The sequence below is a fragment of the Pristiophorus japonicus genome, chromosome 19, assembly GCF_044704955.1.
Source record: "Pristiophorus japonicus isolate sPriJap1 chromosome 19, sPriJap1.hap1, whole genome shotgun sequence".
NCBI classification, from domain to species: domain Eukaryota; kingdom Metazoa; phylum Chordata; class Chondrichthyes; family Pristiophoridae; genus Pristiophorus; species Pristiophorus japonicus.
The window spans coordinates 86,308,312-86,321,942 of record NC_091995.1 but is presented as its reverse complement, the minus strand read 5'-3'; the positions used below and the strand labels follow the sequence as shown (position 1 = coordinate 86,321,942).

The 13,631-nt window shown below is 47.1% G+C and overlaps 1 protein-coding gene across 1 annotated transcript in view; it reads right to left on the bottom strand.

The window, feature by feature from the left end:
• LOC139230007 (ADP-ribosylation factor-binding protein GGA1-like) overlaps nucleotides 1-13,368 on the bottom strand; it is a 78,844-nt gene extending 65,476 nt beyond the window's left edge. The window contains exon 1 of the mRNA XM_070861723.1: nucleotides 13,331-13,368. The gene's annotated coding sequence lies outside the window, so the exon portion shown is untranslated. The remainder of the gene's footprint in view (nucleotides 1-13,330) is intronic.
• Nucleotides 13,369-13,631: the final 263 nt, after the last annotated feature.

Below are 13,631 nucleotides of genomic sequence, written 5' to 3'. Positions count from 1 at the left end.
CCTTAGACTGTGACCTCTGGTTCTGGACTTCCCCAACATTGGGAACATTCTTCCTGCATCTAACCTGTCTAAACACGTCAGAATTTTAAATGTTTCTATGAGGTCCCCTCTCATTCTTCTGAACTCCAGTGAATACAAGCCCAGTTGATTCAGTCTTTCTTGATAGGTCAGTCCCGCCATCCCGGGAATCAGTCTGGTGAACCTTCGCTGCACTCCCTCAATAGCAAGAATGTCCTTCCTCAGGTTAGGAGACCAAAACTGTACACAATACTCCAGCTGTGGCCTCACCAATGCCCTGTACAACTGTAGCAATACCTCCCTGCCCCTGTATTCAAATCCCCTTGCTATGAAGGCCAACATGCCATTTGCTTTCTTAACCGCCTGCTGCACCTGCATGCCAACCTTCAATGACTGATGTACCACGACACCCAGGTCTCTTTGCACCTCCCCTTTTCCTAATCTGTCACCATTCAGATAATAGTCTGTCTCTCTGTTTTTACCACCAAAGTGGATAACCTCACATTTATCCACATTATACTTCATCTGCCATGCATTTGCCCACTCACCTAACCTATCCAAGTCGCTCTGCAGCCTCACAGCATCCTCCTCGCAGCTCACACTGCCACCCAACTTAGTGTCATCCGCAAATTTGGAGATACTACATTTAATCCCCTCATCTAAATCATTAATGTACAGTGTAAACAGCTGGGGCCCCAGCACAGAACCTTGCGGTACCCTACTAGTCACTGCCTGCCATTCTGAAAAGTACTGGAAATGGGGGAATGTGCACGCCATTTAATCTGTGGAGCGAAGTTCATGCTCACAGGTCCTACAGAAATTTGAGTCACTATTTCAACCTGGTGCCGGGACTTTCAAAGGTACCAAAGTAGTGATACGCATTAATACCCCGGACGCCAGACCAGTGCACCACAAAGCCAGAGCTGTGCCGTATGTGATGCGTGAGAAAATTGAGAGTGAGTTGGACAGGTTGCTAAGAGAGGGCATAATTTCGCCCGTTGAATTCAGCGACTGGGCAAGCCCCATCGTCCCTGTCCTAAAAACAGATGGCTCGGTCAGGATCTGTGGCGACTACAAGGCCACTATCAACCGAGTGTCACTACAAGACCAATACCCGCTTCCGAGAGCGGAGGATCTTTTTTGCCATGCTGGCAGGTGGCAAGCTGTTCACCAAGTTGGACCTCACTTCGGCCTACATGACCCAGGAACTGGCCGAAGAATCCAAGCTACTGACCACCATCACCACGCACAAGGGACTGTTTGTCGACAACAGGTGTCAGTTTGACATTCGATCAGCGGCCGCTATCTTTCAAAGGAACATGGAAATCCTGCTCAAATCCATTCCTGGAACAATCATATTTCAGGACGACATCCTTATCATGGGTCGAGACACCGAGGAACACCTCCACAACCTGGAGGAGGTGCTACGCCGAATGGACCGGGTAGGCCTGCGACTAAAGAAGTCCAAGTGTGTATTTTTGGCCCCAGAGGTCGAGTTTTTGGGCAGGAGGGTTGCCGCAGACGGGATCCGGCCTACCGAATCCAAAAGGGAGGCGATTCGTCATGCGCCCAGGCCTGGCAACACATCGGAGTTGCGTTCATTTCTGGGACTCTTGAACTATTTCGGGAACTTCCTGCCGAACTTAAGCGCATTGTTGGAGCCGCTACATGTGCTCCTGCGTAAGGGTTGCGATTGGTTTTGGGGGGACTATCAGGAACGGGCTTTCAATCGGGCGCGGAATCTGCTTTGTTCTAATAAGCTTTTGACCCTGTACAACCCCTGTAAGAAATTGGTTTTGACATGCAATTGACATCCAATTACAAACCTACCATCAGAAATAAGACTGGCATCTCGAGTTGTAAAACCGCCCACGGAAAAAAATATGCACCTATTCTCAATGTGAACAGTTACAGCCTGCCTGCTGTAAGTAAAGTTGTAGCAACTTATTTCACTGGATTCACGGCGTATGAGCTATGTGCCCATTCTTTTCCTGAAAGAATCCAGCTTTTTTTTTTACAGCCTTTATGCTATCAAAGTCTATGTAGTTGTCATATTATATGGCAATTTAAAAGTCAAGACATCTAAAAAATCAAATCAGCACAAGATGTGATGTGCGTTTTCCATGTACTATATATGTCATTTTAAGTTTACAAAAATTTGAACAGTACTTTGTAGAGTATTCAGTACTGACTCTACAATGTGTATCACATCCAGTGCACGTCTTTCCACTCACCCACTGAAAAAAATGGGGTTCAAAAGCAGGCAATAACTCCCGCGATAGCTCACCTTAGCTTGTCTGATGCACTTTAATCAATTTATAATCAACAAGAATAATGCATTAAAAATATTTTATTCCATACTTATATTGAATAACCACGGGAAATAAACCACAAACCAGTGTGTCATAGCATATGTTTCTATCAGAACCAGGGGACACAGTCTTAGGATAAGGGGCAGGCCATTTAGGACTGAGATGAGGAGAAACTTCTTCACTCAGAGAGTTGTTAACCTGTGGAATTCCCTGCCGCAGAGAGTTGCTGATGCCAGTTCATTGGATATATTCAAGAGGGAGTTAGATATGGCCCTTATGGCTAAGGGGATCAAGGGATATGGAGAGAAAGCAGGAAAGGGGTACTGAGGGAAGGATCAGCCATGATCTTATTGAATGGCGGTGCAGGCTCGAAGGGCCTACTCCTGCACCTATTTTCTATGTTTCTATGTGATGCATCATCCTATGGGGTTGGGTGCGTGTTGCAGCAGAGTAATGATGAGGGCCAACTCCAACCTGTGGCTTATGCCTCCAGGTCGCTCTCTCAAGCAGAACGGGGATATGGGATGGTTGAAAAGGAAGCACTCGCATGTGTCTGCGGGGTGAAAAAGATGCACCAGTACCTTTTTGGCAGAAGGTTCGAGTTAGAAACGGACCACAAGCCGTTAACATCCCTGTTGTCAGACAGCAAAGCTGTCAATGCCAATGCGTCAGCTTGCATACAGCAATGAGCTCTCATGCTGGCTGCGTATGATTACACCATACGGCACCGGCCAGGCACTGAAAATTGCGCTGACGTGCTCAGCAGGTTTCCACTGGCCACCACTAAGGGGGCAGCGGAGCAAAGCGCTGAGATGGTCATGGTTGTTGATGCCATTGACAGCGCAGGCTCCCCCATCACAGCCCGCCAGATCAAAATCTGGACCAACAGATATCCCCTCCTATCCTTGATTCAGAAATGTGTCCTGACTGGGGATTGGGCGCCCGCACACGGAGCATGCCCCGAGGAGGTCAGACCGTTTCACAGACAGATGGATGAGCTCTCCATCCAAGGCGACTGCCTACTATGGGGCAGCCGAGTAGTCATGCCCCAGAAAAGAAGGGAAGCATTCATTAGGGAACTCACAGTGAGCACCCAGGCATCGTGCTAATGAAGGCCATTGCCCGGTCACATGTATGGTGGCCGGGAATTGACTCAGACCTGGAACACTGTGTTCGCAGGTGCACGACGTGTGCCCAGCTGGGTAATGCCTCCAGGGAGGCCGCACTCAGCCCGTGGCCCTGGCCCACCAGGCTATGGTCACGTATTCACGTAGACTACGCGGGCCCGTTCATGGGAAAAATGTTCCTCATTGTCGTTGATGCGTACTCGAAATGGATCGAGTGCATCATATTGAATTCGTGCACGACATCCACCACTGTGGAGAGTCTGCATGCGGTCTTTGTGACCCACGGCTTGCCGGACATCCTAGTTAGCGACAAAGGCCAGTGTTTCACTAGCTATGAATTCCGGGAGTTCATGTCGGGTAATGGCACCAAACATGTCAGGACAGCACCGTTCAAGCCGGCTTCCAATGGCCAGGCCGAATGTGCGGTCCAAATCATAAAACATCCGGATTCAAGGACCCTCCCTTCAATGCCGCCTATCACGCCTCCTGCTGGCCTATAGGTCCCGACCGCATTTGCTCACGGGAGTCCCGCCCGCGGAACTACTCATGAAACGTACACTTAAGACTCGGCTGTCTCTCATTCATCCAGTCCTGTCAGACATTGTTGAGGGCAAGCGCCAGTCCCAAAATGAGTGCCATGACCGTAACTCAAAGGGGAGATGTATAGAAATCGATGACCCTATATTTGTTCTTAATTACGCTTTGGGGCCCAAATGGCTTGAGGGTACTGCAATTGGCAAAGAGGGGAATAGGGTCATAGTGATCAGACTTAACAATGGACAGATATGCCGCAAGCATCTGGACCAAGTTAAAAAAAAGGTTCAGCATGGACACTGAGGAACCTGAATAAGATCATGAGACGTTGCCCACACCACCGCCAGTGAACGAGCAACAAGAACTTTCAGCAACATACACAGTCCCTGCGGCCAGCCCGGACAAGCCGGAATCACCACAGGCGACAGAGACGCATGCCAAGGCTCAACTGCGGCGCTCCACGAGAGAGCGTCGACCACCTGAAAGGCTTAATCTTTGACCCCATAAGATGTTTGGGGGGGGGGGGGGCGGGGGTGAAGGTGATGTCATGTATGTAACCTTCATGTAATTGTAACCTTCATGTAACAACACTGCATACTGTATACACCTAAGAAATGCACACCTTGACCACAGGGAGTGAACTTGTGGGAGACACTCCTCACCTGGTCATCCAGGTATATAAAGGGAGGTCCCACGCAGGATCATCACTTCTTGGTCCTGTGAATAAAGGTTCGGGTCACAGAGTGACCTTGTCTGCAGAATGTGCCTCGTGTGAATTTATAGTAGTGTGTAAGGACACTACACCAGCAACCGCAGTATTTTGCTTCTTTATAATCCAATTGTTCTGTTGGGTATTTTTATGCAGTCAAAATAAGCACAACATTAAAGTCTTGCTTATTCAGCTTTTACACTTCAATAAAACTCCCAGCAAAATGCCAAAACTAGACAATCTGATCCAACAAGCGAGAGTCTAACCACCTCCCCTCCTCCCCTTGATATTCAATGGCATTACCATCGCCAAATCCACCACCATCAACATCCTGGGGGTCACCATTGACCAGAAACTTAACTGGACCAGTCACATAAATACTGCGGCAACAAGAGCAGGTTAGAGGCTGGGTATTCTGCAGCGAGTATCTCACCTCTTGACTCTCCAAAGCATCTACAAGGCACAAGTCAGGAGTGTGATGGAATACTCTCCACTTGCTGGACGAGTGCAGCTCCAACACACAAGCTCGACACCATCCGACAAAGCAGCCCGCTGGATTGGCACCCCATCCACCAACTTCAACATTCACTCCCTGCATCACCGGCGCACTAAACAAAAAAAAACAAGGGGGAACTTGAAAAGTTTTTGAAGTGTGCCTCCCCCTTTAATCAGGGGGCACTTGATTTAAGTTGCAACTTTAAAAAGTTGTAGAGCTGTTGTGGGCGTGGCCTATTCATTTGTGAGGGTGTGGAGTGAGGAGCTCCTGCAAGCCTGCAGCCTGAGACCCCAAGAAGAGGAGGAAGGAGCCTACTGTTACAGCACCTCAAGGGAGAGGAGGAGAGTAAGAACTACCGGCACACTTTGACTGCAGTGTATACCATCTACATGATGCACTGCAGCAACTTGTCAAGGCTTCTTCGGCAGCACCTCCCAAACCCGCGACCTATACCAACTAGAAGGATAAGGGCACCATTCGCACAGGAGCACCATCACCTCCAAGTTCCCCTCCAAGTCACACACCATCCTGACTTGGAAATATATCGCTGTTCCTTCATCGTCACTGGGTCAAAATCCTGGAACTCCCTCCCGAACAGCACTGTGGGAGCACCTTCACCACACAGACTGCAGCGGTTCAAGGCAGCGGCTCACCACCACCTTCAAGGGGCACTTTGGGATGGGCAATAAATGCCCACATCTCTGAACAATTGAAAAAAAACAGGATATTTTAATAAATTTGCCAAAAAATATTTGGGGACAAATGCGAGTTCTGTACTCAAAAGTTGATACTTCTTTGGAAGAAACACAGTAGACAACAATGTGTGAACTTTGTCGTTATTTGAATGTTTTGACATCCAAGCAACAACTTAAAGCATCTCTTGATCTGTTTATTTAATGATTTAGATAAAAGTAATTGTACCAATTACAGTACAGGGACCAGAGATGCAAATTAACAAGTGTTACACCACGTAATTACTGTTTCTCCCCCACAGAATCAGTAAGCTGAGGCAGTCATCAACAATTTCTTAAGACTATATATTTTACCACTTACATGATGCAGCCACATCATCATCACCACTTACCTGCGCTCCCAAACATCTATGAACCGCAGAGGTACACAGCCGGAAAATCACTGTACAGGAAAGGTCATTTTAAACTATGTGCAATCTAGTCATGAAATATTGCTTTTTTTACATTATGTAGATAAAAATACTGTTTCAATTGATAAGCGGGGAAGTACAGGTATCAACATAAGAAATAGGAGCAGGAGTAGGCCATTCTGCCCCTCGAGCCTGCTCCGACATTCAATAAGATCATGGCTGATCTGATCATGGCCTCAACTCCACTTTCCTGCCCGCTCCCCATAACCCTCGACTCCCTTATCATTCAAAAATCTGTCTATCTCCGCCTTAAATATATTCAATGACCCAGCTACCACAGCTAGGGTAGAGAATTCCAAAGATCAAGTCAGAAATAAATGGGATATGCTTTTATTAGACTTAATTATTGTACATATGGATTGGACTGCAGTGTTTCATACCTAGGCACTGGGGTTGCTAATTAAGACTTTTTACTTAAAACTGCTTCACCAGTTCCGATCCATTGCAATGTTTATTTAAAATGCTTTTTATATAATGTGACTAGGTTTTCACAATGAAGGTCAGTGAATCATGAGGGTGACACAAAGCAGCCGCTCTGGATATCATGAACGAAAACAAAACATTTTTTCCCCTGTATATTCTCGACATCCTCACTAAAACAATTACTTGCCGGAAACAAGTGCACAACCTTTATGAAAGCCACATAGCTAATTTGAGCTCAACCAAGAAGTTTGACGCCATCCAGGACAAAGCAGCCCGCTTGATCGGCAACCCAACCACCACCTTCAACATTCACTCCCTCCACCACCAGCGCACCGTGGCTGCAGTGTGCACTATCTACAAGATGCACTGCAGCAACTCGCCAAGGCTTCTTCGGCAGCACCTCCAAAACCCACCTCTACCCCCTAGAAGGACAAGGGCAGCAGGCGCTTGGGAACACCACCACCTCTACATTCCCCTCCAAGTCACACACCATCCTGACTTGGAAATATATCGGTGTTCCTTCATCGTCACTGGGTCAAAATCCTGGAACTCCCTCCCTAACAGCACTGTGGGAGCACCTTCACCATACGGACTGCGGTGGGTCAAGGCGGTGGTTTACCACCACCTTCTCAAGGGGCAATAAATGCTGGCCTCGCCAGCGATGCCCACATCCCAGGAATGAATAAAAGAATGAAGCAATCACAATTCAGTTTTACACAGATTTCGGTCATGGGCATGACACAACGTACATTTACATCTAAAGCAGAATACTGCAGATACTGGACATCTGAAATGTAAATAGAAGAAAATCTCACCATTGATCTGGACGTCTAGATAAACTTTTTTTTTTTAGAAACACATCCACTCTATCCAGACGATATTTTTTAAAGATTATTTTTCATGAAAGTACAGTAGTCAGAAAAAAATAAAGAGGGAAAGGACAGGAAGACTCTCCAGGCACCTGTAGACATTTTGACGGAGCTATCTTGACACTAATGCTGTTAGATCGTGTTTGACAAATTTATTAGAGTTCTTTGAGGGTGGATCAAGGGGAACCGGTGGATGTCGTGTATTTGGATTTCCAAAAGGCATTTGACAAGTGTCACATAAAAGGTTACTGTACATGACAAAAGCTCACGGTGTTGGGTAATATATTAGCATGGATAGAAGATTGGCTAACTAACAGAAAACAGAGAGTCGGGATAAATGGGTCATTTTCACGTTGGCATGTTGTAACTTGTGGCGTGCCACAGGGATCAGTGCTGGGGCCTCAACTATTTACAATCTTTATTAACGACTTGGATGAAGGGACCGAGTGTACTGTAGTCAACTTTGCTGATAATACAAAGATAGGTGGGGAAGCAAGTTGTGAGGAGGACACAAAGAATCTGCAAAGGGATATAGACAGATTAAGTGAGTGGGCAAAAATGTGGCAGATGGAGTATAATGTGAGGTTATCCACTTTGGTAGGAAGAATAGAAAAGCAGAATATTATATAACTGGATTGAGACTACAGAATGCTGCGGTATGGACGGATTTGGGTGCCCATGTACATGAAACACAAGAAGTTAGTATGCAGGTACAGCAAGTAATTAGGAAGGCAAAAGGAATGTTGGCCTTTATTGCAAGGGGGATGGAGTATAAAGTAGGTAAGTCTTGCTACAACTGTACAGGGTATTGGTGAGACCACACCTAGAGTACTGCGTACAGTTTTGTTTTCCTTATTTAAAGAGGGATATACTTGCATTGGAGGCAGTTCAGAGAAGGTTCACGAGGTTGATACCCGAGATGAGGGGGTTGTCTCGTGAGGAAAGGTTGAGCAGGTTCGGCTTAAATTCATTGGAGTTTAGAAGAATGAGAGGTGATCTTATTGAAACGTATACGATTCTCAGGGGGCTTGACAGGATAGATGCTGAGAGGATGTTTCCCCTCATGGGGGAATCTAGAACAAGTGGGCATAGTTTTAGAATAAGGAGTCGCCCATTTAAGATGGAGATGAGCAGGAATTTCTTCTCTCAGAGGGTCGTGAATCTTTGGAATTCTCCAACCCAGAAAGCTGTGGAGGCTGAGTCATTGAATATATTCAAGACGGAGAGAGACAGATTCTTGGACTTTAGGGAAGTCAAGGGTTATGGGGAACAGGCAGGAAAGTGGAGTTGGGGCCAAGATCAGATCAGTAATGATCTTATTGAATGGCGGAGCAGGCTCATGGGACCAAATGGCCAATTCTTGCTCCTATTTCTTATGTTCGTACGTAGAACCATTAATATTGCAACTTTACTACAAATCTACCACATAAAATTAATAGTTTAAACAAAATGCTGCTTTATAGAATTAAATCATTAATGGAGGTGCGCTCCTTTTACTCCAGGGACACTGGCTTACGTGTGATGAGCCAAACAGATTTTGGCTGTTCATTCCCTTCCACCTTGGAATTGACCCATTTTTCAAGGCAACTCTCAAAACAGCAACAAGAAAATAGGTTTCGCCACTACAGCCAAGCTGAAAACAGGCTGGAGAGAGGCAATGTTAGCTGCATTAGGGTATCAAGTCCTTAATCTGTTCTAAAAATTGCTGAAATATCCAGCATTTAAACCGTCATGAAGAGCAAGGATACGATAACATTATGTTGAAAAACTGTACCATTTTTGTGGGTAATTCACAATTATTGGTCATATGAATCAATATGAAGAAAATGGAAAAGTTGTCTCCTAAAAATGTCATAGATTCACATTCAATCTGTCACTCAGACCTAGCTACATCAGCTGAGCACGTTCCGTCAACGTCTGGGAAGATTTGTGTGTGACAGCAGGCATCTCAGAGAAAAATAACTACACTCACAGCTTCCAGGCACTCCCCAGTAAAGATTCTGCTTCCAGATTGCTTGTCAACCAAAACTCGGCAGCCCGTGTCCTAACTCGCACCAAGTCCCGTTCACCCATCACCCCTTGTGCTCGCTGATCTGCATTAGCTCCCGGTTAAGCAACGCCTCAATTTTAAAATTCTCATCCTTGTTTTCCAACCCCTCCATGACGTCGCCCCTCCCAGTCTCTGTAACCCCCTCCATCCCTACAATCCTGCGAGAACTCGGTGTTTGTCCAATTCAGGCTGCTTGCACATTCCCAATTTCCTTCGCTGCACCATCGCCATATCTTCAGCTGCTTGGGCCCAAAGCTCTGGAATTCCCTCCCTAATATCTCCTTATGTGGCTCGGTGTCAAATTTTGTTTGATAACACTCCTCTGACGCACCTTGGGACATTTTACTCTGTTAAAGACGGTATATAAATGCAAGCTCAAAAGCAAAATATTGCAGATGCTGGAATCTGAAATAAAAAGAGAGATTGCTGGAAATCCCAGTGGGTCAGCCCACTTCTACCGCCTTCCCAAGATCCACAAACAGGACTGTCCTGGTAGACCCATCCTTTCAGCCTGTTCTTGCCCCACAGAACTTATTTCTTCCCATTTCGACTCCATTTTTTCTCCCCCCCTTGTCCACTCTCTTCCCACCTACATCCGAGACTCCTCCGACACTTTAACAGTTTCCAGTTTCCCGGCCCCAACCGTCTCCTTTTTACCGTGGACGTCCAATCCCTCTACACTTCCATCCCCCACCAGGATGGCCTAAGAGCGCTCCACTTCTTCCTCGAGCAGAGGCCCAACCAGACCCCATCCACCACCGCCCTCCTCCGCCTGGCTGAACTTGTTCTCACATTGAACAACTTCTCCTATAACTCCACTCACTTTCTCCAAATTAAAGGTGCTGCTATGGGAACCCGCATGGGTCCTAGCTATGCCTGCCTTTTCGTGGGATATATGGAACATTCTTTGCTCCAGTCCGACTCGGGTCCCCTCCCTTACCTGTACATTGATGACTGTATCAGTGCCGTTTCCTGCTCTCATCGAGCTAGAAAATATCATTCACTTTGCATCCAATTTCCACCCTTCCCTCACTTTCACATGGTCCATCTCCGACTCTTCCCTTCCCTTCCTCGACTTCTTTGCCTCCATTTCTGAGGATAGACTTTCGACCATATTCACTATAAGCCCACTGACTCCCACAGCTACCTGGACTACACTTCCTCCCACCCCGCATCCTGTAAGGACTCCATTCCATTCTCCCAGTTTCTCCGCCTCCGTCACATCTGCTCTGACAACACCACCTTTCATACTAGTTAGTGCCTCTGACATGTCTTCCTTTTTCCTCAACAGAGGATTCCCCTGAACGATGGCTATCATGGCCCTTGACCATGTCTGTTCTATTTCCCGCACCTCTACCCTCACCCCTTTCCCTCCCTCTCAAAACCACGATAGGGTTCCCCTAGTCCTCACCTTTCACCCGACCAGCCTCCACGTTCAACGGATCATCCTCCATCATTTCCGGCACCACCACCAATCACATCTTCCCCTCCCCTCCCAGCGTTCCAAAGGGACTGCTCCCTCTGCGACACCCTGGTCCATTCCGCACCCCCTCCCCTTCCCACAGCACCTTCCCATGTAAGCGCAGGAGATGCAACACCTTTTACCTCCTCCCTTCCCACTATCCAGGGTCCCAAATACTCCTTCCAGGTGAAACAGCGATTTACTTGTATTTCTTTCAATTTAGTATACTGTATTCCCTGCTCACAATGTGGTCTCCTCTACATTGGGGAGACCAAAAGTAGATTAGGTAATCACTTTGCGGAACACTTCCGTTCAGTCCGTAAGTGTGACCCTGAGCTTCCGGTCACTTGTCAATTTACTTCTCCACTCCAATCCCACTCCAGTATCTCTGTCCTCCGTCTCCCCCACTGTTCCAATGAAGCTCAACGCAAGCACAAGGAACAGCACCTTACCTTTCGTTTAGGCACTTTACAGCCTTCTGGACTCAACATCGAGTTCAACAATTTCAGACCATAACCTCTGGCCATCTTTGGCTCCCTTTCCCTCCCCCCCATCTTATGTTTTTTCCCCTCTTTGTCTATAATGGCAGCTGGCCATTACTACGCCATTCACACCCTATCCAGATTAATCTTTTTCTAACCTCTATCATTACCATTTCAATTCAGCCCATCATCCCTTTTGTCTCTCTTCCACCCTATCACAGACCTTCATGTTTATTTCTTCCCCTCCCCCTTTCAGTGCTGAAAAATGTATTCTTTTCGAACATTCGCCAGTTCCGATGAAGGATCGTCGACCCGAAACGTTAACTCAATTTTTCTCTCCACAGACCCTCTGAGATTTCCAGCATTCTCTGTTTTTATAAATGCAAGTTATTGTTTCTATTCAACAGCATTGCAACAGGGATTAATATAGAGATATAAAACTGTTAACTCAACACCTCCATTATCATTGCATCATGCGACTAACAGGTTGATAGAAGGCAAACTTGATGGACCTTGGCCATTTTCTGTCTAGCAATTCCAATGTTTCCACCGGGGTTCCCAGATCACCTGGCCTGCCCAAACTTGCTATGTTGCAAAACTCCTAACTGCACTGCAGTTCGCATGTTTGACTGCCAAGACAGGTGATCTACAGTCCATTCAGGAAATTTGAGAAGCATGTACAAGCCAGTCGCTGTCCTGAAGGATCCTTCTTATGCCTTCAGGCGACTGAATTTCAAATGTCAGCCGTGGTTCAGTGGGTAGCTCTCTCGCGTCGGAGTCAGAAGGTTGTGTGTTCAAGCCCCACTCCACAGACTTAAACGCATAATCTAGGCTGACACTTTAGTGCAAAGGGAGCACTGCATTGTTGGAGGTGCTGTCTTTTGGATCTTTTACGCCCACCTGAGAGCACAGGTAAGTGTAAACGATCCCATGGCACTATTTCGAAGAAGAGCAGGGGAGTTAACCCGGTGTCCTATGCCAATATTTATCCCTCAATCAACATAACAAAACAGATTATCTGGGTCATTGTCACATTGCTCTTTGTGGAAGCTTGCTGTGTGCAAATTGGCAGCTGAGTTTCCCACATTACAACAGTGACTACATGTTAAAAGTACTTCATTGGCTGTAAAATGCTTTGGGGAGTCCTCAGGTTGTGAAAGGCGCTATATAAATGCACAGCTTCTCCTTTATTCAGTTGCTGCCCCCAGCCTGAGGTAGCCCAACTCAGCACATTCAAAGCAAGAGGCAGCCCCGCCCACCTCCACACTGATTGGCAGGCGACGCTGGATAAGCGCATCGGCGTGCCTCCTGATTGGCCCAGGGTGGGGCGAGGCCTCATTCGCGTAGCCCAGCGAGGCAGCTGATTGGCCAACCAGTCAAAGAGCCTCTTGATTGGCCAAGGCCGCTGTCAATCAGCAGTATTATTGCTATTGCACACAAAATAATCCACATTAACATCGAATAAACATTAAAAAGAAAACACCTTTTTTAAAAAAAAAAGACAACAACATTTATAACAATCGAAAGTTCAGCTGTGGTCGTTTTCCAGAATATTCTGAGGCAAATACTAATTGAAATAAAGGCGGATTCTAAGCCCCGCGCCGCCTGCGGGTTTTAAACCCTCCATATTATTGTTGCCCTGGTTTTTATTGCCCGGTTTGCCCACCGCCCGCAGCCCTCACTCACTGAGCCGCGACTCCAGACTCTGCTCCTCAGCCGGAGCCGCCATCTTGGACACAGCGCCAACTCTCGCGAGATCTCCACCAGCCCGCCCAGGCCCCGCCCACAAGATTTGGCCGGGCCGCGCGTGCTGCTGTCTTAAAGCGGTAAACGGGCCCCACTGCTGTCTTAAAGCGGTAAACGGGCCCCACTGCTGTCTTAAAGCAGTAAGTGGGCCCCACTGCTGTCTTAAAGCGGTAAACGGGACCCACTGCTGTCTGAAAGCGGTAAACGGGCCCGGCACACTGTCTTAAAGCAGTAAACGGGC